At 36.7% G+C, this 24,804-nt stretch overlaps 1 long non-coding RNA gene across 2 annotated transcripts in view; it reads left to right on the top strand.

Annotated features, from left to right (window-relative positions):
• Positions 1–9,567: 9,567 nt before the first annotated feature.
• Positions 9,568–24,804, top strand: part of LOC149157227 (uncharacterized) — a 51,326-nt gene continuing 36,089 nt past the window's right edge. Inside the window, exons 1-4 of one of the 2 annotated variants that reach the window (XR_016261983.1) lie at positions 9,568–10,649; positions 10,751–10,820; positions 11,672–12,358; positions 12,794–13,160. This is a non-coding gene — a long non-coding RNA (uncharacterized LOC149157227). Of the gene's footprint in view, positions 10,650–10,750; positions 10,821–11,671; positions 12,359–12,793; positions 13,161–24,804 lie in introns of those variants that run through there. The other variant, XR_016261984.1, reaches the window with a different exon arrangement.

The raw sequence follows: 24,804 nt of genomic DNA, 5'->3' as shown, positions 1-24,804 counted from the left end.
ATAGGAAAAATACACAACTGTTTGAAGAAAGAAGTCATCTACAACAAACACGTAGACAGGTAGTGTATCTGGAAATTTTTTCTTGGTTGGCTTGAAACATAAATCTCAGAATAGTGGCTGTTGGATACTAGTTATGTAGGTGGTAAATGACATCCTTGGCTTTAGGAGACTACCTCGGATTCATTTACTAAGAAACGTGCAAAAATAGAGTTGTAGCTGCTATAGGTTTCTTCTGTTGACTCCCCTTTGACCGGGGTCTTTCTCATCGACTTTGATCAAATGGATAGGACACCATCCATGTTCTGACATTTTCCCAGCTACCCATATGGTTCGTTTCTTCTCTCGACACCTGTAACCTACAAAAGTATGGAGATGGCTGTGGAACAACCGATTAGCTGCAGAATGTGGCTACGTTCTGTAGCTGAAAAACAAAAACCTATCTAAATAACAAACATAACAATATAACTTGAAAATCACTTGAAATATACTACTTGAGACAATATGCAATGGCTTTTGATGATTTAGGATGCATTTTCATGGAAGAGAAAAGGAAGAAGGATGAAGAAGTTGCTTAAGGAAGAGGCAGTTTTGGAACTCAACAAATCCCCACTGTGAAACTGTTGCATGTCCTCATGCAACCAAAATTGTAACACCCTTCTTCAATTGCATCTGCTCTAAAACTTCAGCTAGAACATTGTAACACCCTTCTTCTATTGCATATGCTCTGAAACTTCAACAAAAACAAAGTTCTAGTTGTTGTAGGTTTCTTCCGTTGACTCCCCTTTGACCGAGGTCTTTCTCATCGACTTTGATCAAATGGATAGGACACAATCCATGTCCTGACATTTTCCCAGCTACCCATATGTTTCATTTCTTTTCTCGACACCTATAACCCACAAAAGTATGGAGATGGCTGTGGAATGTGGCTATGTTCCATACCTGAAAAACAATAACCTATCCAAATAACAAACATAACAATATAACTTGAAAATCACTTGAAACATACTCCTTGAGATAATATTCGATGGCTTTTGATGACTTAGGATGCATTTTCATTGAAGAGCAAAGGAATAAGGATGAAGAAGTTGCTTAAGGAAGAGGCAGTTTTGGAACTCAACACCAAGTGTTTGACAAAATTTCAGTCCGGGTTGGGGATGATGAGGCCTAGTCCTGAAGCCATTTTTTGGCTTGAAAACCTTGTTGTCATCTAAATTATGGATTTTGAAAGCTATAGGGGTTTACGGGAAGTGACCTGAATTATGGGCTTGAAAATTGGCACAAATCCCAGATTCATAAACATATGTTTGAGGAGGAAAGTCCCTAGATGAACCCATGCCTTGTTGTTGGAGTGATTGGAGCTTCCGAGATGCACCCTTATCCATATCAAGGGAGCATCCAGGGGTTTAATGGTATAAAACTTAGTGGGATCTAGGGACTGGTCATGCGGATGATTAGAAAGGCTTCTAGGAGTCATGTAGTGTTGTGGGTTTCCATCGATTCCACTTCTTTAAGGTCACTTAGGAGGTTGAGTCTTGTCTTAGTAGCCCCTCATCTCATGCTTACCCCTGGTAAGCCTATGAAAGTGGGTAGATATGAGGGGAGACATTTATACAAAGAGGATATTATTTTATATTTTATGAGTCTTTCAAAAGAGAAAAACAAGGTTGTCATAGATAGAATAAGAGACATTGTTGTTGCTGAATGATGATTGACATTCTCTAAATTGGAGAAATAAAGATGACAAATGGAGGAGCCCTTAAAACCGCAAGTTTGAAGATTATGCTATGTCAAAATTTTAATCCATAATGGAAGCCAGAAAAAATAGTGATTTGGGCTTGTGTTTAAGATTCCATATTTTATGTCATTTTCCTTGATAATCCTTACTGTTATTTCTCGTGAGAAGGTTGCAAACATCATATATGCTAAAATTTCTTGAAGGTTGACAACCCCAACAAATTATAACATTTCTCTCTAGAAATTTTATTCTTCTATTTTCTAATTCTTTCTTGATAATTATGTTTTCATTTTTCGTGGGTGGCTCAATTGAGTGGTCACATGACTTCAAATTATACAATTAGGAAGTGCAGGGGAATGACTCCTAGTAATATGCAACTAACATCTCGCCCTTAGATGAGTGAGTCCCTTGTTGAGGGAAGTTATTAACTCTACTAATTTTGGTCATTGATGCCATGAGGCATCCCGAAACAATGCACTATTCCAGTTTCTAATCTCCCAAAAACTATGCTCTTAAACAAGAATTTTATCGCTCCAAGCAACATTCTAGATATGAGAATACCCAATTTTGATTCTCATTCTAATGAGCTCAGGTTCCTAGGTATTGGGGGAATACTTACATTTCCACATTTCTCTCCATAAAACCTCTAGGTTATTTATCCATGTTGTCGAGGTTTTTGGTAGTGAAGCCTCTACTTAGTACATCTAGATCATAGAGAACAAGGCCTCCTTATTTTTTCATACAACGGGTTTTTTCCCATGCAACTAGAGCCCATTTTCCTCTCACTTGGCACCATAGTAGAGGAAGTTGCACTTAATACTTATGTTCTTGTAGAGGATATATTTAGGGGCTTCCATTACTCACATAATATAGGGTTTGAGCAATTAAAGGATATATTTGAGAAAAATCAAGGGGCTAACTAGATTAAGTGATCTATAAGTCCAACAAAAAACTTTGGCTTCAAATTTAAGAATAATGTTTTACCATACCTTTTGTCTAAAAGGATTGATATTTAGAGGGTCACCGAGGTATTTGGATGGAATAAATCTCCTTTAAAAATGAAGCAAATGAGATATGCGAATTTTGACAATTAGTTAGGTATTGGAAAAGAAGATTTAGTATTTTCCCATATTGATTGGAGGTTCTTGAAGTATAAGGGAAATCTTGAAGAATGTTTATAATCGTAATGGTTTCTTTGACAATGTAAATTACCAAGATAATAGTATCACCCACAAATTGTTGGTGCGAATAACATAGATCATGGGATCCAAGAGGAAGGCATTTTAGATGGCCAAGTTATAGGGACGAGTTGATAGATTTTCCTAGTCATTTAACTACGATAAGAAAGATGTAAGGGGAAATGGGGTCTCCCTTCGTAATACCCCTAGAGTGAACAAAATTTGGAGAGCCATAACCATTGATAAGTATGGAGAAGACAAATTTGGAAATGAGGGAAAGAATCCAATGAATCCATATTTCTACAAAACCAAGAGCACTAAGCATGCCAAAAATAAATTGCTAGATGAATTTATCAAATGATTTTTATGTATCAAGTCTGATAAGAACTTCTAGAGACTAGTTAGAATTAAGTGAGTTGTTGTATTCATGGGCTACTATTATATTGTTTATAAATTTTCTTGCTTTCACATAACTAGTTTTTTCAGGAGAAATAAGTGAGAGGAAAATGGGTTTTGGTCAATTTCAAATAACTTTTGGAGATGATTATATAAATAATATTATAAAGGGAAATAAGCCTCAAAATTGAAGGAGAATGAATAGAGACATATTTATGAATAAGGTATATAAAGATAGCATCAAGCGATGTTAAGATAAGGGAGGAACGATGAGAATATTCTACTACTTCCTAAACATCATACTCAAGAATTTTCTAGCAATCTTGGTAGAAATTGGGAGTAAAACCATGAAGACTTGTGAACTTTCATTTAATTTTTTTTATAATAGATTCTTCTACTAAGTGGATGGTGATTTCCTTCAAAACAAGATCAATATTTTCCTCTACTACAACTTTTTGAATGTGCTATATTATTTTCATGATAGAAAGCCTTGTAGTCAAAAACATTTCTATGAGTGTGGCCTGGAAATGATTCATGATTTTCAAGGCTAATACATCATGAATTTCCAATTTTTGGTGGTTGGGTGTTATGATGCTTGATATTATATTACCCATAGTGTAGTTGAACATGGATGTGTATAATAATATAGTGTTTTTTTCTCCCTCCTTATGCTACTATACTTGGTATTTTTCTCTTTAGAGGATTTCCTCTTTCTTCAATATTTCCTCCAACTAGAGATGAGCGATTGATTCTTAATGTTCCAATTCCTCAAATATGCTATTTGATATTATTTCTTTTTGGATGGTGGTCATTTCTTCTTTGAGCTTTGGTTTTTCTTTGTGGATGTTACCAAATCTTCAATATTAGAGTTCTTTATTTTCATCTTAGCAGATTCAACTGTTCTTGGATGTAATGCATATGGGTCCAAGAAAAATGAGCTTACTCTTTCCACCATTTTTTATATTAGAGAGAAAATCAAGATGTCATAACCAAAAAAATTTGAATCTGAAGGGTTTGTTCCCAGGACTATATGAATCCAGGACAAAGAGTTCTATGGGCCAGTGATATGAACCATGGAAAGGGAGAGTAGAAACATTAAAATTGGTGCTTGAAATATATATAGATGGTATTATGAATAATATTGATTCTTGAAGATAGTTGGTATGTCCCTGCACACTTATTATCCCGGGTGTATAGTCCACTATGTGTGATGAGATATACAAGTTTGGAGGTATTGATAAATTCCATAAAAAATGGGATTTCATAATGGAGTCTACAAATCCCATCTTTCTTTTCCTTGAGATATTTATTGTCATGTTAAAATCCCCACCTATATTCCAGAATTTCTCCCCTATAAGATTTGAGGCTCTTTGGAGGTTTTGAAGGAAGGATTTCTTGTCAATAGGAAAGTTAGGACCATAAACATTGGTTATGAAAGTTGAACCAGTTGAAAAAGTGGGTTGGAAGTTAGCAGTTAGGTTTATGGGAAGAGAAAAGGAATCCTAAAGAGTGAGCGAAGAATGATTCCATGGGATAATAATAAGTCCTTATGCTTCTTGGGCATCTTGGGCTAGATAAACATAGTTTCTCCAAACATTCTTTAAAATCTTGTTCAAGGACTCAAAATAGAATATAACTTATGAAATCAATATGATTCCAGGTTGTTCTTGTTAGATTTTGTTTTTTAGAAGTCTTTTCTTTGATTTCCAATTAAGACTTATACCATTCCATGAAATTATTTTCATTAATGATCGTGAGGGGCGGTTTGGAAGGTTGGATCCATTGGTGACACTCTAACAATATTCACCAAGTAATCCCCTAGGTCCCATACTAATTGATTATTTCCGTTCCACCTTTTTTTCTTTGCTTCATTCACGATATACTCAATTGATCAATGGGAGCATTTCATGTGATTCTACTGGAAGAAAATGAAGAGATATAATTAAGGGTATTACTTGGCTTCTGAGCTTCATGGAGAATTAGGTCTTGATTGTGGATCTATGATTTGCTCATTATTTGAACTTGCTCCTTGGAAATGGTCCCCATGCCTTTGTTTCTCCATTCCACTACAAGAGATTGCATATAAGTTTTTTTGTAGTTCCATTTCCTCAAAATATTCTACATTAGATAAGACTTGGGTGTTATTCTCCATTCCTACATCACCCTAGTAATCTTTATAAATTAACTGCCCATGAACATCTTTTGTTAGTTGGGTTGGTTCTTCATTGGTTCTTGGTTCCTCATTGGCTTTCTTGATTATTTCCATTTTTTGTTTTACTCCATTAGTTGTATCATTTTCCTCCAAATATAAGAGTATCATGTATTAATTATGGCATGCGTCCCTTCGAGAGGTTTGATTCTATGTTCGCTTTTCTATTGTCCTCCTTTTAATGGTGACTTGGGTAAACCCATCTTCATCTAAGGAAATTTTTTCTTTTGAATTTTGTTGGGCTTTATTTGTTGGGAACTATCAAAATAGATGCTCATATTCGTTACATTTTAGGCATATAAAGGGGATTTTCTCATTATCTATTGGTTGTTCCCATATCTCTTCTTAAGGGCTGAACCAAATGCTTGTTGAGACAAGCTTGAATAATTTTAGAGCATAAAGTTAGGAAGAGGAAGTCTATTGACCTCACTTTAGGGTTCGAGATCATAACAAAATTCCTTATGGAATTACAAGATTTCAGGTTCCGAAAACTCCTAAGAGAGACGATAAAGATGGATCCAAACTAGGTTCACGAAAAGGTCTTATTTGTGGAGGTGATTCTATGAATCCATGGATTCATGAATAAGATGAATGATTTAATGAAATATGATACTCCATGAAATGTGTGATATCATTGTGGTGGAGATCCCCTTCAGAGTGTTCATTTCTTTTGGATCCAACTAAGAATATTTTACCTACAAAGTTCCATATTACCTCATGCTCTCTCATATATTAATTTTTTTCCCCTATATTTTTATGGCATTTCCAGCAAGGGATTTTTAGTAATCATTAGAGTTTGTATTGTTTTTTGTTGGAGTAGTAGAGCTAGTAGCTACAACTTCATTAGTGGTTATACTAGATGCATTCAAGTTGGACAATGGTTTGTGAGCTAAGGAATTGTTGAATTTTCATGAAGTAACATGATTGGATTTTGAGGCTACTATGTTTCTATAGGAGGGACCTTCTTGACACCCCCACTTGGGCACCATTGGAGGGTGAGGCATTGACCACTGATGAATAAAACCTATAAGCATAGGTTGCAGAGTCCCAATAATATGAGAATTTTGTTGTTATCAATAATGTTATCATGAAAAAAATAAAACTCCCAAATTTATAAGGTATGTTATCATACACAAAAAATGATGTTGTTCATAAAGATGTTAGAAAAAGTGTCCGATAATGTATAATCCATACAAAATCAAGATTGATATATTAAACAAAATTGAATATATTATAGATAATAATTGGTATAATGCATTTATGTTTTGACTAAAAATTATTAAAAATATAAATACAAATGTATTTATAACCAAAATTTAACATATATAATTTTTTTAAAATAATTTTTGATAATTAAAAGAAAACAATAAAAATAAACATTAAAATATACAGCTGTTTAACACATCAAAATCAATGCCTCAACATCATCTATATAAACTAAAATAAAAGTGTATATTTCAGCAACATTGAATGAGTGTAATTATATTGTAAATAATGTTGAGGTGGATAAGGTTTCATCCCCAAATAATAAATATAAAATTGAACTTCAAAAATATTTTAGAATATTCCTCAAACTAGATGCAATCCTAAAGATGTGACCGACAATAACATATTTTATGTTGATTAATAGTACTATATTTTTTATTTAATAGTTCAATGCATTATTAATTATACTATGACTGAGTGGAATTGAACATCATTATTAGCATTATGCATCACTATTGCAATTATTATTAATTTCCTATCAATATTGAGTCATCTTTACTAACCTTACATAGCATTGTTCCACTTCACTAGCTTTAGTTCTGAACATTTTTGGATGAAAATTGAACTTTTATGTATTTGTAAATTATATTTGAGTTAGAATGTGAATAGGTGCTCATGATTCTAGGAATAAAAGTTGGAAATCAACAAGGAAATTTGTGAATTTTACATAAAACAAGGTCAACCAATTCAACAAAATTTTATACAATCCAAAATATGATGTAAAATTATAGTGAAAATTATAAAACAAGATCAAAATTATACAAAATAAAAATACAAACAAAATACTTTCCTACATAGTCATATAATCAAGCTCACTGCTAGAAAAATGACTTAACAATAACAAACTATCCCCTCCTTGAAAATAAAAGAATGAATAGATATATTTTTATGGTTTTCAACTATATTCATTAAATGGAATAAGAAATGATGTTGGATTAAAAGTGACTTAGAATGTGCAGTAAATAAAATGAATAATACAACAATGCTAACATTTTCCTAAAAAAAATAATCATTATACACTATAAATATTATGAAAGAAACATATAATGATAATACACTATAAATATTATGAAATAAATATATAAGATTTTTCAATTCTATTCTTCTCTCCAAAGTATAATAGAAAAAGTTGATTATTTAATTCTCAATTCTTAAATGCTTTGTTAAAGTAGCAGATTGTTAGGAGTGAATAATTACATTGTTGAATAACTAAAAATAAAAAATAAAAAATTTAGAAGTGAAACTTCGTATAATATCATGGGAATTGTGAAATTATAATTTAAAATATAATAAATGTCTTTTATAAAGATGGAAATGATTAAAGATTTAAGAATATTTAAAGTAAAACATATATAGGGTTAGGTTAAATTGTTGAATCCACCTTAAATCTTTTTTAGTGAAAAATCACATGTTGAATTTGCCATTTTTGGGAAAAGGGTTGAGTCCACTTTAAAACACATTTATTAATAAAAAGTCACATGATCAATTCTCTCAACATCTTTGATATAAAAAATAATCCCTTCAAATCTATATATATAAGATAGGTAATTTTTTTATCTATATATATAAGATAGGTAATTTTTTTCCATCCAAATATTTACTTAAAAACCATTTGGGAATTAAAGATATGTTTATTCACATTTGTTTTTAAATATATTAAAGTTAATCTTTCCACATTTGAAAAATGAATATTTTGTAAACAAATATTTATTTATGTTATTTCGTCCTCCGAAAGAGAGAATCGAAAACGAAGATTTCATGAATAAAGGAAGATTTTATAAATAAGCTTGTCTTCGAGAAACTGAGAGGAGAGTCTCTTATGCTTTATTGAAGATGGGACTAGTCCTTAACGGATTTTCAACCATACGAATACATATATGCCTCCCTCTATTATGGAATGGAGACATTCTCTAACAAATTCCACACATATGCCTCCCTCTATTATGTAATGCAGACAAATTCCACATTATAATGTCCCCTACAGAAGCTTGTCTAATAGATCATTAACACTATTCCCTTAATTGGTTTTATGTCCAAATTGTACCAAACAGAAGTGTGGCTTGTCATTGGAAGTAGATTAAGCCCGTGTTTTACATTATTAAAAGTGATGTGTCTCATCTAATAATTAGATTCCTATTCTTGTGAGTCTCTATAAAAGATTTTTATTTTTATTTTTTTTTATGGCTAGCGCATCAAAGAATGCAACGGTCGTTGTCTTTGCGAAACTAATAATATACACTTTGTCATTTCCGAGAGAGCTAAGAACTCTCCCAATGACAATCGTGCACAACTATTTCAAACACCAAAAATTGTAATACTACGAAGAAGAATGAGTTATTGTGGCCTGCTGCAGCTCGGTTGTGGCGAAGAAACTAAAATTTCAGGGAGGCAATTTAACTTGTATTCTCAGTTCATGCAACGCTTGTTGAATAATAGCAGTGCATACCAAAAATTTGATCTTTGTTGCAGAGCATCTCCTCGTAGATACGTGCCGACTGAGCGAAATTCGAAGTGAGTATGGAAGTCAAAAAGCGAGGGCAGATGTTGTTTTCGCATCGGAATGTGAACGTGGGCCACTCCAAAAGACTCTCGAAATTAAAAGATAAATAATAATAATAATAAATTGGAGACCCAGGCCGGCGTTATCATCGAAACAAGCTGTCCAAAGTTTATGAAAAAGTTGCAGGTCCACCGTTTCTGCACTGATTAAACACCACTCAAACCGATACTTTTTTCATCAGAGTATTTATTCGTACCGTCTCTACCCTTCAGTCGTACCTGATCCCTCCTAGTAACATGTTGCCCTCTGCACTGCACTCCACTCCTGTCCCTCTGCTAGTTATACCTATGAGTATTGCGCATATTTGCTCGACACGTTCCGGCTTTCCGTGGTATTTTTGTTGATTACGGAAGAACGGCCCTGTTGGATAAGGTGCTGACAGAAGAGAGTGGGCACAGATAGCCCTAATATTGCTTATGTTTGGAGCGATGCGTGCCCACCGTCTCTATCTGTCAGCTCTCATCATCGGAAGGACGGTCACGGGGACGAACCCCAGTAGTACGGTGATAGTAACTTGTACCTGGGTCCTCCATTTCATTTATTTTGTAAACTTTCTTTTGTTGTCGTTGTTTTCAAGGCGGATACCTTGTAAAATCATAACGACCTTAAACCTCAATATTTGTCGGAGTGCCGCTAAATTTCCTCTTATTTCTAGCCGCGGAGATTTTCCTGCTTTTTCCTGTTTTTAGTCATTTGTCTTTTCTGTTTTATTTGACAAGTTTGACTGTGGAATAAGGATTCAGGAAGAGCTAGATCTGTGTTTCGGCGAAGATACTAACTCTGACAGAAGGGTTCTTTCTGGTCTTCATCGATTTCTTAAAATTTGTTTATAAATGGTTCCATTTTCGTTGCAAATGAAAAAGCATACTCGAGTTCATTGTCCTTTTCAAAATTTAATCCCAAATTAAGGAATGAAGTTGGGAATGGTCGCATTAAAAGGCGTGTATGGTTGACATGCCCGGTAACATGGGAGGTGGATGTGTTCAGGATGTATGTTCCTTTGCAACCGATCCGGCACTAGTCAACCAAACCAAATTCGTGCTGTCTTTCGGGTATTTTCAGGATTTTGAAGAGGTGTTGCCACAGATACGTCCTGGGATGCTATTGAACGCCTTGTGTGCCTTCCTATTGTTTTTATAATTACTTGTTTTGATGCAGAGCAGTCCCTGGATAACCTCTTCCGATTGAAGATCTCTCACTGACGAGTCCAACGAATGCCATAAATGACGACGTTAATTTATAATTATAAACTGTGTTTGAACAAATGGATAGACGTGAGGATCTGAATGATAATGTCCATTTCAGGTTTTGCTCATAAGTCTCTTTGTTAACTGTAAATTTGCATTTGATTGAAAACCTTTTTCGCCTTTCTTGGATTCTTATGTTGGTTTTCTATGATGATACAGATTGATTGGTCAGAGAAGACCACGGAGCCATTTCTTTGGTTGATTAATGTCAGAAATGAAAGCATTGAAGGTTAGGATATCTTTCAAACTCCTTTTGATCACTATTTTATGTTTAGGTTAAAGTGGCGAAGAGACCCTATGCAACATCTCATGATTTTCCTTTGACACAACTAAATATCCTCTCTTCTAGTTGATATTGTTTATGTGCACAACATCTTTACCTCTGCTATTTATGATGAGCCATGTAACATAGAACGATTTGCTACTTACTATAATTTACTTTAAATTTTATCACAGTGATATGCCCCTTACATAACCACCAAAAGTTCAAAAATGTTAAAATAGTAAACGAAACAGGCTAGATATGTTGTTTACTTTCAGACTTCCACGGTTCTTTGCCCATCGACTGTAACAAAATTCTGTGAATATATGATTTTGGTCATTGGAGCACCAGTCTAGCTGTAGATGTGGATACAGTATTCCATTATACGATCAAACCCATATGTGGAGGGATCTTGAATCTTCAGGTGCTATACCGTTGTCCTTCACGGGTTACGCCCTTTTATCCTAATATATTATAGGTCCTATGATATGTCGAACGGCTTCTTGATGACTTCAGATAATGGTATCACACCACGATAGTAAGGTTATTATGATGAGTAAATCGATAATGCTAAACGGGAACAGTCATTCTTAGATGTGTATATATTGTGAATGGATATTAAAAATCTAGTTCAAGTTTTCGGGTCACACTCTTTTATACCCTCTCCTACTCTACAGCTTGGTTCATTATCATGGATAACATTGAGATGAGATTATGTATTTTCTATGATCTTCTCAATGATATTTCAAATTTGAAACTATCGATGGACTGCTGTAGCTTCGACGATTCACTACAATCATTCTTATCTATTTGTGCAGCTTATGGAGACAACGCAGGGCCTACAAATGTACAGATTGCAAATGAACAGGTATAACCGAGAATCTTTTAGGCCCCTTTGAATATTTATTTGGTTTATTGGAGGGTTGCTTTTCCCCAAATCCTAGGGTTTAGTTATGCGCGCAATCTAAAGTTTACTACTTTTAGGGTTTAGGAAATTTTCTCCGCAGACTAGGGTTTTCAAAGCTGCACAATTTACAGGAATTTATTGTCCAGCGAGCCGAGTGGAGTGATCATTGATTGCGACTAAGTTGATTAAAAGTGACGATTTAGGATTTAGTCGGTTCGCTCTCCGATGTCTAATGTCGGAGACGCTATGCATGATTGATAGGGTCGCCTTCGTATATTTAAGATTGATCACATATTTGGTCGAAAAGGTATTATCGTTTTGGAGGATCTTCCCTAATTTCCGCAGGTTGACACCTCTATTTCTTCAGTGGGCAAGTTGTGTTGCAGACAGCGCCGAGCGGGGGAGGAGGAAGAGTAGCGGGCTCTTTCGCTGCTGGATGACCGGTTGGGTCGGGCTGCGTAGGATAGCAGAGAAGGAGGAGCCTGAGTGTCGATCTTTTAATTTCCAAACCCTATTTCGGACAACTCTGGAGAACATCTCTGAGCATAGGCTGAAGGCCTGAACGTGGTCATCTGATCCGCTTCTACTAACAAATATGGTATTTATATACTTTTTTCCATCTAGTTCAATGAGTTAATGACGTTTTGTTCTATGAGTTAATGACGTTTTGTTCTCTGACATTCTTTGGATCATCAATTAATTAAAAAGACTCACCCGCTACCATCATTGCTAATCATTAAAGAAGCGAATCTACTTGACAATCCGATTTTTCATTCGGTCAGACCACGATGCTCTACCAGCTGCAGATCTATGGTTTCAGCAAAGATATACTTGCCCCATTCAAAAACCATCTGTGCCCTCATCCGAGCCATAACGACCAAACATGGTAGCGAAAACTATATTGAAACCCAAGGGAAATACCGAACTAATTGTTGGAAAGTCAATCCCATCGACCGCAGTTTTTAAACTGACAGCAGCCTTACTTGGGTAGAGTCTTACTGGAAGTAAAGGATTTTGTGGATTTTGTTTGCAGGAAGGGCATGAAGCAAATATTTATCAGCAAAAGTACAAATTCCACGTTCAGCAACACATCAATAATTAATAAGAAATGAGAATTTAATGCATGGGAATTTAATGAAGGATTGGTGAAACGGAAGTTGCAGTTTTTTAGTCAGCAACAGGCGTTAACACTGAAACATCTACCATTGTCCATCCTAAATTTTAAATGTTGCACAATCGTGCATCCTAAACTCCATCCTAAGTTTCAATCGTCCATCCTAAGTTTTAAATGTTTTGTTTTGTCATGTGCTAAAATGTATATTTAAATATACAAGTGGAAAACCTTTAGTTTGGGGGGATGTAGAGGTCAAGGTGCTAGCAAACAATTATTGGGTTTGCTCAACAAATAGTGGAGTTTAAATTTCCTTAAAGAACTTTTGTTTTTACTCAGTGAAAGAGCTGAAATTTTGATATCAATGTATTTATTGCATTAGAATTATAATCCAAAGTTTTATTGTGTTGCTCCCATTTTTATTCTATTTTGTTGGAGATAAATATGCTTGAGTTTTAGCTTGAATTCAACTTTGTGAATTGAAATCCGCCATTATCCTACAAAACTTCCATATGAATGTATTTCATGTATTAGAATTATAATCCAAAGTTTTATTGTGTTGCTCCCATTTTTACTCTCTTTTGTTGTGCGCAACTTTGTGAATTAATCTCAGCCACTATTGTACAAGAGGGATCTCTGTGCCACATCTTTCACTCATATTCATGTGATATGAGAGCGGGTGACATTTTATTAGTGTAAGAAGTGCTTTTACTTGCAGATAGAATTTATTTTTATATATAGTTTAAAATGATAGCATCAAGCACAAGCTTGATGCTTAAGTTTAATGGAAAAAAATTATGACTAATGGGCTATAAAAATGAAGACTCTTTTTTCTTTCAAGGATATTTGGATATGGTGGAGAATGGGTTCCAAGAACCAGGAGATGCAATAACATATAATGCCTTGTCACAACCATAAAAGGATTTGTTGAGGGACAACAAGAAGAAGAAGGATTCAAATTCTCTCTTCTAAATCTTTCAAGAAGTTCATGAAAGTATTTTTTCAAGGATTGCAGCACCAAGAAATTCCAAACAAGCATGGGATACACTCTAGACATCATACCAAGGCATGGCAAAAGCGAAGACACAAAAACTACAAATGCTAAGGATATATTTTGAGACAATTTGTATAAAAGAGTCTTAGAATGTAGACTCATTTTTTACACAAGTAATTAGTTTGGTTACTCAAATCAAATGGTGACACACTCAAGGAAAGGAGAATATTTGAGAAAAAATTGACAAGTTTGACAACAAGATTTGATTCCATTGTTGTGGCCATAGAAGAGACAAAATATCTATCACAAATTTCAATGGATCAGCTTCATGCATCATTGTTTTCTCAACAACATAGACTCAATGCAGCAACAATTTCCTCACTTGAGTATGCATTCAAGACACAAGTTTCATTTGGTCAAGGTAGAGGCACCTAAAGATTAAATGCTAGAGGAAGAGGAAGAATCCCACATAGAGATGGAAGAGCCATCCCTTCAAGCTCAAATGAAAGGGGCAACAATCAAAATTCAATTCAAGGCTCAAGGAGAATCAAACACAAGGTTAGAGGTATGATAAATCTCAAGTTCAATGTTATTATTGTAAGAAGTATGATCATTATGCAAATGAATGTAGAAGGAAGCAACATGATATAACTAACAAACCAAGTGCAAGTTTCAAAGAGGAAAATCACTACCAAGATAACATGATTTTAGCTTGTAATGTAGCACAAGAAAAACAAAGGGATGTACCACATGACAGTAAACAAAGAAATGCTTTCCAATATAGATGAAAGTGTGAAACCCGTTGGGGACTAATAAAAAAGTCTTTGTCCTCATAAAAGGAATTGTCAACATTCTAACAAAGAAGGGGGGCAAAAAATACATTTTAGATATCTATTTTGTTCCGAGTTTGCAGCATAACCTCGTAAGAATTGGATAACTCATGCAAAAGGGCTACAATATCTTTTTCAAGAATGGAAAGTGCACAATTTTTGGATAAGACTCCAAGGAAAAAAATGATTGCAAAAGTTTATATAACACGCAATAGAATCTTTCGCATAAAGATAAAACCAAATTTGAAGGAAGAATGTGCAAAAGCACAACTCTGAATGAATTCACAAGAGGATGAAAGAAAAGTTGCACTTCTCACATAAGTAAACTTTCAAGTAGAGGTCAAAGATGAAAATTTATTATGGCATTCGAGATTTGATCACCTTAATTTTGGAGGCTTGAATTTGTTGAACAGGAAAGGCATGGTGAAGGGATTACCACTCATAGAAAAACTCGACATCCTATGTGAATGGTGCATCTTGGGCAAACACCATAGAGAGACATTTCCAGCAGGAAAGTCAATAAGGGCAAAGCCACCCTTGGAGATTGTCCATTAAGATTTATGTGGACCAATGCAAACACCATCAATTGGTGGAAACTATTATTTTTTGACTTTGATAGATGATTATACAAGGAAAACATGGGTCTACTTCCTAAAAAAGAAAAGTGAAGTGTTTGAGCACTTTCGCTGAGAAGTAAAGTGCATAATACATAAAATCCTTGATGACTGGCCGAAGTGGAAAATACAACTAAAATGACTTCCTTCGATTTTGTAGGGAGCATGGAATTCACAAAAAAATTACAATGAGGTATATACCTTAGCAAAATGGTATTACATGTTGGCATTATGATGCATGTGTTGTCCTTGATGGAAACTCACTTGTAACAAAACAAGTATATGGTAACTAGATGAATCCACACGTCACTTTAGAGGTGACAAAGTGATGGAACATAATAACAGAATGATGGGACAAAGGTTTACAAATCAAAATCAAAAGTTTGACAAAGGTGAATATTTGAAGATCTATACGCCTATTTGTTAATTCCAAGTTGCCTGTACACACAGGTACAAAGAAGAAAAGTTATGTGCATGATGACGCACTAATTTAAGAATTCTAAGGTTCCCTCCCATGGTATTAGACCACAATATTGAGCGCAGTAAAGGTTACTTGATCTCGTCCAAGATTACTATCGACACTAGTGTAGTTTTGACTAATGGTATTGGCTAAGGCTCTAACTATATAAGGAGTTCAAGATCAAATTTCTAAGTGTGAATGTGAAAGCACTTTTGATGAATACTTCAACCTAAAGTATAATTGCATTGTAAGGGCCATAGTTGACACATAGATCTAAAATAATTATGCACCAATGAATAGAATGATGGATTAGGATCATGAGACTTGAAATGACTTTCAATTGTGTGATCTACTCATGGATTGACTGGATCTAAGTAGTGACGCATGTTTTTATTTATGAATATTATGATCATGGTCTTTCTGAAGTTTTGAAGAGTTACGCAATTTCAGGTCAAAATTTGCAGATATGTATGCATGTTGATCTCGATTAAGTCGAGTATACACACGGGTTCGTTTCTTCAAATTCACGTACATAAAGGAAGGGTTTATATTCATAAATGACTGATCAACATGATCAATGCTGCTATATCTCTCCTTTCTATCAATGATGTTCTCATGTTGATTTGGCTTGACTGATAATGTGTGAAGTAGAACTAATTGAATGATGAAGTTGATTTTGGTTACTTGTTAATTGGTTGAAAAGATTATTGATGTTGCTAACTATATGAGGGTTCTGCAAGCTAACATAATATTTTAGAATAACTCTTGTCAACTCTGTGTCTAATTTAGAATTACAAGTTTTTAGTATATTGATATTGGTACATAGGTTGCTCTACAAAAAAGCGCGTATATGTGCGGGTTGCCTTATGTTAAGTAGTGTATACGTGTTGGCATAAAAATGATTATGGTTGCAATTGATTCTGTGTGTTGAAGGAGTATTTTGAGTTTAGTTCTGTGTTTTAGCTACAATGATCTCATTGTTCTGTTTAAATTAAGTTGTTGTTTGCTTCATTTGATCTAAAATTTGTGATGTATTAAAGCATGTGGATCGAGTGCGAAAATTTATGAAATGTGGTCCATTGATGTTGCTGAGGGTTGGGGCCTTCGGTGAGGATGTCGAAGCTTCCTGCCAGTAGTAGCTGGTAATTAGATAAGGGGGTTGGAGCTCCCTTCCAGTAGGAGCTCGAGAACAAGTGAAGGTTGTAGCCTTTAGTAGGTGGGTGCCTGCATACTGGCATGAATTTGCACTAGTACAAGAATGTAAATGATTTTTGATATTAATAAGTTTGAAGACCGAGACGACAACAATAGTGGTTTTCTCCAACATTGGGTTTCCACCTTAGATATTGGTGTTCATGTGTGTTTCTTATGTGTGATACTTTATTCTATTCTTACTGCAATAGCTTACCACTATCAAATGCATGGTAAATCCCTTACATTCTGGTTTAAGTTTAACAGATAAAGAATTAGTTGTTTTACAAGTTTACTAAGCATACACTAGTTTCCTTTACAATAGTCATGTGCATACGTGAGTTGGGTTCAGTAAAGTCGCGTACATATTTCAGGAAAGAAAATTATTATTGCAATTTTTTAAAATACTGATTCAAACCCCCTCTCAGCGTTTTTCCCAACAATTGGTATTAGAGCAGGTCCTTCAAAAGAAGCTTATTCGCGTGTACACGTGGGTTTCTGTGGTTAAAGAAGCCTATATGTTTTCCTGGCAAGAAAAACAGTGGGTTAGACTCTGATATGGGTGCTCTGTCTGATGTTGACGATTACAGTCTAACGATATGTTTTGTTCATTAATTTTTATCACACTCACAAAGATGCCTTGATTAATGACTTGTTAACAATGCACAAATAGCACAAGTTTAGGGGGAGCATTAGCCTTCACACGCATTCTGCATTTTTGGCATTATGGTTGTTGAGTCTAGCTATGGCTTTAGATATTTATACCATTTGTCGCTTAAGTCATGGAAAGTTCTAGGGTGTGATATCGCTTCTCATACATTTGAATGAATCCTATTAGACAAATGATGTAATTTGTATCCCCACTTTGCATGGGATGGATGATGTAATATTTATTGTATTTTTGTCATGTATAAACAATTGGTATGTCCCCACTTGGTTGGGTGGATGAGTCAAATTTGGTATATCCCCACTTGGTTGGGAGATTAATGTATGTATGAGTCATTAGTGATAGGAAGGTCAAACTCACATAGCTGAATTATAGAGTCATGTTATTCTTTTGGAAAATACTTTTGCAGACTCTCCATGTGCTCAGGGGGGGCATGGATGGTTTAGTGCATCACAACATCAGCGAATTCAACATATGCCTAGGGGGAGCATGATCAATTTTCATATTCATATGTTCATATATGAAAGCCTTCACTTTGGTCACCCCTTTTTCCTTTGATATCAAAGGGGGTGAATATCTTGGTCTGCCCTTTACCCTTGATGTCAAAGGGGGAGAGTATTTTGGTATTGGTTGTTATCTTTAACAGTTTCTACAACTTGCAGTAATCAACACCAACATGGTTGCCATCAAGTCCAAAGGGGGAGATTGTTGGCATTATGATGTATGTGCTGTACTTGATGGCAACCCACTTGTAGCAGAACAACTCACTTGTATATGGTAACTAGATGAATCCAGAGGAGAGATATCATATGTAATAGAATGCATGGAAGTTGTGTTTACAGATGTGACAAAATGCAAGGCAGTTCAAAGGCATCATTTTAGAAGTAATATGGAAAATTACAGTGTAACAGGTCTATTTAGAGGTAACAGGGCACTAGTACAAAAGAATAGGAAGATGGAACTAAGGTCTATTGATCAGAATAAAGAAGGTAAAGGAAAAGGTTGATGTAAAGCAGTTTAATAAGTATACACAGGTCCACTTAGTTAAAAAAATGTATACACGCTGGTCCACAGAACAAAACGCGCGTATACATATACACACACTTTCATAGAAGGAAAAGCGCGTATGGATGGAAAATCAAGGTTTTGGTCCAAGGTATATGGCTCGATGATGCAGGAGCATTTGGCTAACAGGGAAAAGACAGAAGCAAGGTTGACATGGTTTCTGAAAAGGACAGAGAACATCGTTCGCTCGATGCATAGTATATATGTATTTATTTTATTTTACTTTTTTTTTATTATTATTAAAGTTGCCTAAGAATAATGTAATGACTTTAAATTAGGAGTAGTGGTAATTAGTTAGAATCGTTTGTTTCTAGACAATTATATTACTGTTGTAAAAGCATGAAAAGAAAGTGTGCTAGCCAGCTATGAAAATGTTCCACATAAGACACAACTGATGTAACCAACAAAACAAACCAATAGCAGTTACAAAACCGTTCGAAAACAGTGCTACTAAAGGAGAGAAACAGACCCATTACAGGGTTCGACTGTGTATGAAAAGAAACAGAGAGAGTAATATAATTATTCTGTGCACACACAATCCTACAGCGTCCTCAATGGTTGTATAACTTTGCTAATAATTTATTATATGAATATTGTTGAATGTACTGCTACAGGTTCTGGACCAAGAGAAGAAGATAAACCAGTTGGACGACAAGTAACAGCACGAATCAATATAACCAGATAATTAAAAGACCTCGTAACAGGTATGTGAAATTACAAACGCAAGTCTAATCTATTCCATCATTAAATTCATATGGTTACAATAATACAGTCGCCCAAATTCATCATACATTTACATACTGTCCAAAGTAGAAGAATGGACTCAATTCACAGTCATGGGTAATCAACCCTAACAGCAAACAGAAGCCAATTCCCGTAGGACCCAAAACCATAGCCAACGTCGTGCCCAACGACCAAAGAGAGTTAAGTACAGACAGAGAGCAGCCTAAGGCCAGCAAACAAAGTTCAACCAATAAAAATTGAAACACCCATACAAGCAAGTTACCAAACAACAGAGAAGCTACCAGTGTTTGCCCAAACAGCTGAGAGCTCAAACACTGAAACCCTCGAATCGTTTCAGCTGCAAGAGAGCGACCAAGAGTGATTAGGTTCCAAATAATAGTATCAACAAAGTGAAAAGGAACTAAAGAGAACGAGAAGCGAACCATAATATCACAATACCTGTCCGGAGAACCATAGCAACCATTCTACCACGAAGTGACCCTCCTGCTCATGAAGGAGCTGAGACATCATTTACAGGTAAAGGAGGATTGCAAATATCCGGCATAGAACAGAGACTTACCCGACGACTTGGCAGAGAACCCAATGGAGAACGCCGCTATCGGACTGCCGAAGTCTGTGGAGAAGCTGAACCAATACTGAAAGAAATATCAAGAATTACACAACTATCATATAACTTAAACCCTCACGAGATACAGACAGCAACGCACAGAGGCGGGAACCATTAACAGAGCAACTGTAACCGCTCACGAGACACAGACAGCAACACACAGAGGCGGGGACCCTTAAAAGTAAAACCCCAATTCACAGTAACAGCCAACATGCAAGCCGAAGAATAGAGTTATGCAAAACTTACCAGAGCCTTAATAAATCGCCGGAAGAACAGAAGCATTCCAGGCCGAGAGCTAAACGACCGAAGTCGAGAAGGCAACCAGGAGCTCACAACCAGCAAATCGGGTAGACAAGCCTTAGAAAACCATAACCAAAACCACCGAAGCTGCAGAGCTCATAGAGCAAATGACTGGGAGAGACAACGAGAATCAAATGAGCGAAGGAGTAAAAACCCCAAACCAGGGAGGGTTCGTAGAATCCCGAGGAGGGACAGGTGTTCAACGGGAAAGAAAACAGGGTACAAATCATCGTAACCCAAAATCAATACAGCATAGATTACAAATCAACCAACACAAATATCTGAAAACCTTATTATTATTATATTCATTGCTGGTACATAACATTATCAGTGCATTGACGATGGGACCACGTGGGCTGGCCCCATCAAGTGGTATCAGAGCAGCGTTTTAAGGAAACAGGGGAAGATGGAAGTACAAAGACGAGGACGAGGAAGAGGTGCACTCAGAGTAGCAGATGAGGGCTTGAGAGAACAGTTGAGAATCCTTACTGCTCATTTGGAAGCAGTAGAGGCAGGTAGGCGAAGAGATCCGGAACTTGGGGATGATAGTGAAGACGAGGCAGCAACTGCTACAGATGGGTCAGAGGAAGAAGCCCCGGAGTTAAGACTGTTGAGATCGATACTGTTAGCTAGCAACAAACCCAAACCTCAGATCCCTAACTATGATGGCAGTCTGTCCGTAGATGTTTTCCTGGATTGGGTAAGTGAATTAGACAAGTATTTTGAAAATGAGGAGATCAGTGAGGACAAAAGAGTTAGATTTGCTGCGACTAAGTTAAAAGGACACGCTGCCTTATGGTGGGATAATGTCCAAGCGGACAGGAGACGAATGAACAAGTTACCAATAAGAAAGTGGCCAAGGATGGTGGCAAAACTGAAGGGAAGATTTTTGCCTAAAGACTACCAGGTTGAACTTTATCGATGAGTGCAAAATTTAAGGCAGAAAGGTATGACTGTAAAGGAGTACACAAAGGAGTTCTATCGTGTAAATTTACGTGCTGGTTATACGGATGATACTCCAAAAAAAACAGCGAGGTACGTGAATGGCTTGAGATTGGAAATACTAGATGAGATCAGTATTCTCTCTCCACGAAATATAGAAGAGCCCTTTCAGAGTGCTATAAAGGCTGAAGAGAAAATTAACAGGAAACAGAATAACAGGAGAGGGCGAGGAAATGGCAGAGGGTGAGGACAGTCCTACGGTAGAGGGAGAACTGCCACTAACAGCGAAGAAGGCAGCAGTTCTAGAGCTTCAGGGACAGCAGAGAAGGGAGATAGCACTAGAGGAGGTCGGCCATATCCGCGGGGAAGAGGAAATGGTCGCGGAAGAGGGACTAATGTCCAGTGCTACAGGTGCCATAAGTGGGGGCATAGATCCTTCGAATGCCCGGAAGCTGAGCACGTTGGCCAGAGGGGAGCATTTGTTGCGCAGCCTGAAGAAGTTGAAGCACAACCCCGAGAGATAGAAAACGTGGCAGAAACAGGAGAGGCTCTAGTTTTGAACAAAGGGTTGTTGAAGCCAGCCAAGGAGATGGCTGAACGGACCTAGCGAAAGGCGCTGTTTCGAACAATTTGCAAATCACATGAGAAGTGCTGTAAATTGATCATAGACAGCGGAAGTACAGACAATTTAGTTGCCACCGAAATGGCGGAAAAGCTGGGATTGAAGTGGCTTAAGCATCCCACACCTTACAAGGTGTCGTGGCTATAGAAAGGCCACCAACTATTAGTTGATGAACAGTGCGAGGTTGAATTTCACATTGGAAAATACCAAGACACGGTGGTCTGCGATATTATGCCAATGGACGTATGCCATATACTGCTAGGAAGACCGTGGCAGTATGATCGGAAGGTGACGCACGATGGGAAGACGAATTGTTATAAATTTGTGAAAGATGGGATCAAACGTACACTTGTACCCATCAAAGAGGAGGATGTAACAGAACCAAGTGGAACAAAAGCATTGTTAATAGGAGGAAAATTGTTTGTGAAGCAGATTGAGGAAAATGAGGTCAATTATGTGATTATAAGGAGGACAAAAATGATGTTGCTGAACACAGAAAAGTCAGAATTGCCTGCAGAGATTCAGGAGCTGTTAAAAGAATTTAAAGACATTGTAGTTGACGATCTACCAGATAAGTTGCCTCCCAAGAGGAGTATTAGCCATCATACGATTTTATACCTGGAGCAAGCCTACCGAACAAGGCAATGTATAGAATGAGTCCGAAAGACAACGAAGAGAATTGTAAACAAGTGCAGGAGTTTCTGGACAAGGGACTGATCAGAGAAAGTTTGAGCCCTTGTGCGGTACCAACAGTACTCGCACCTAAGAAGGGTGGAGGATGGCGAATGTGTACAGATTCGCAGGCTATTAATAAAATCACTATTCGGTATAGATTTCCCTTACCCAGAATGGACGACATGATGGATTGTCTTAGCGGAGCAGCTTATTTTACGAAGATTGACCTGAAGAGTGGTTATCATCAGATCAAGATTAGAGAAGGAGATGAGTGGAAGATAGCTTTCAAGACCAATGAAGGGCTGTACGAATGGTTGGTCATGCCATTTGGATTAAGCAATGCTCCTAGTACTTTTATGAGATTGATGAATGAGATGTTAAAGGAATTTATTGGCAAGTTCGTGATAGTTTACCTTGATGATATCTTGATTTTCAGCAGAACGAAAGGAGAACATCTTCAACATGTTCGAAGCGTGTTAGAGAAGTTACAGCAGGACAAACTGCTGATAAACTTAAAGAAATGCACTTTCCTGCAGAAGGAGCTGGTCTATTTGGGATTTTTAGTTGCAGAAAATTAATTGAAAATGGACCCAGAAAAGATTGCAGCAATCATAAATTGGCTGTCACCGAAGAGCTTATTTGACGTACGTAGTTTTCACGGACTGGCAAGTTTTTATCAGAAATTTATTAGGAATTTCAGTGAAATCTGCACGCCGATGCTAGAGACCATAAAAAAGGCCAGTCATCCTTTTTGTTGGACCAAGGCGGCAGAAGATAGTTTTCAGCTTTTGAAGCGGAAGATTACGGAGAGGCCAATCTTGAGGCTGCCCGATTTTAATAAACTCTTTCAGGTTCGATGTGACGCAAGTGGAACAACTATTGGCGTTGTGCTCAGTCAGGAAGATAGACCAGTGGCATTCTTTAGTGAAAAACTAAATGAGAGCCGGTAGAAATACTCCTCGTATGACAAGGAATTTTATGCCATGGTCCAAGCTTTAAAACATTGGAGGCACTACCTGCTCGGCAATGAGTTCGTATTATTTTCCGATAATTCGGCATTACAATATGTAATGCAGCAACACAAGTTAAACCATAAGCATGCCAAATGGGTAGAATACTTGCAGAGTTTCACTTTCGTGTTAAAACACATAGGTGGGCAAGCCAATAAAGTGGCAGATGCCTTGAGCAGAAGAGCTTTGCTCTTACAGGAAAGTAGCATACAGGTGATGGGGTTCGAACATCTGAACGATTTGTACCAAACTGACACAGATTTCAAGGAAGCTTTTGAAGCCTGCCAAAATCCCGTATTGAGGAATGCAAGCCCATGGTTAGACTATAATTTACAGGAAGGATTATTGTTCAGAGGTGGGCAGTTATGTATCCCGGACTGTTCAATGAGGGAGAATATTGTACGGGAGAAGCATAGTGGTGGATTAGCGGGACATTTTGGCATCAACAAAACTTTGGAGCAACTCAGACATTTTTATTATTGGCCTAAAATGAGCAGGGATGTACAAAGATATGTAAACAGGTGTAAAGTCTGCCAACTGGCGAAAGGACACAGTCAGAATACTGGACTTTACACACCACTACCTGTTCCAAGCAGACCATGGGACTTAGTCAGCATTGACTTTGTCCTAGGACTGCCTAGAATGCAGTGGGGATATGATTCAGTAATGGTGGTGGTAGATAGATTTTCGAAAATGGCTCATTTTATTCCTTGCCGGAAAACTAGTGACGCCACGTATGTGGCACACCTATTTTTCACAGAAGTTGTTAGACTACATGGCCTACCGAGATCTATCATTTTAGATAGGGATGTAAAATTCACAGGACACTTTTGGCGCACCCTGTGGAAAAAGTTGGGCACACAATCGAATTTCAGCTCTGCGTATCATCCATAGACTGATGGACAAACGGAGGTGGTGAACAGGAGCTTGGGAAATTTATTACGGAGTCTAACTGGAGAAAATTCACGGTTATGGGATCGAGCTCTCGCTCAGGCGGAATTCGCTTATAACGATTCACCCAATCGTAGCACCGGACACAACCCATTCTAGATTTTGTATGGCATGCATCCTCGGGGAATACATGAACTGCGAGATTTGGGAAAGTTGGAACGGAGAAGCGCGGATGGGGAAGACTTAGCCGAAGTAATGAGTGAACTTCATGAAAGGGTCAAATTAATATTGCAGGACAACGTATAGAAATATAAGCAACAA

This window comes from Pinus tabuliformis, chromosome 5_2, assembly GCF_031772625.1.
Source record: "Pinus tabuliformis cultivar Carrire ecotype Pingquan chromosome 5_2, CPIR1, whole genome shotgun sequence".
In the NCBI taxonomy this organism is placed as follows: Eukaryota; Viridiplantae; Streptophyta; class Pinopsida; order Pinales; family Pinaceae; genus Pinus; species Pinus tabuliformis.
The sequence above is the reverse complement of the archived record's forward strand: the minus strand, read 5'-3'. Positions and strand labels throughout refer to the sequence as shown.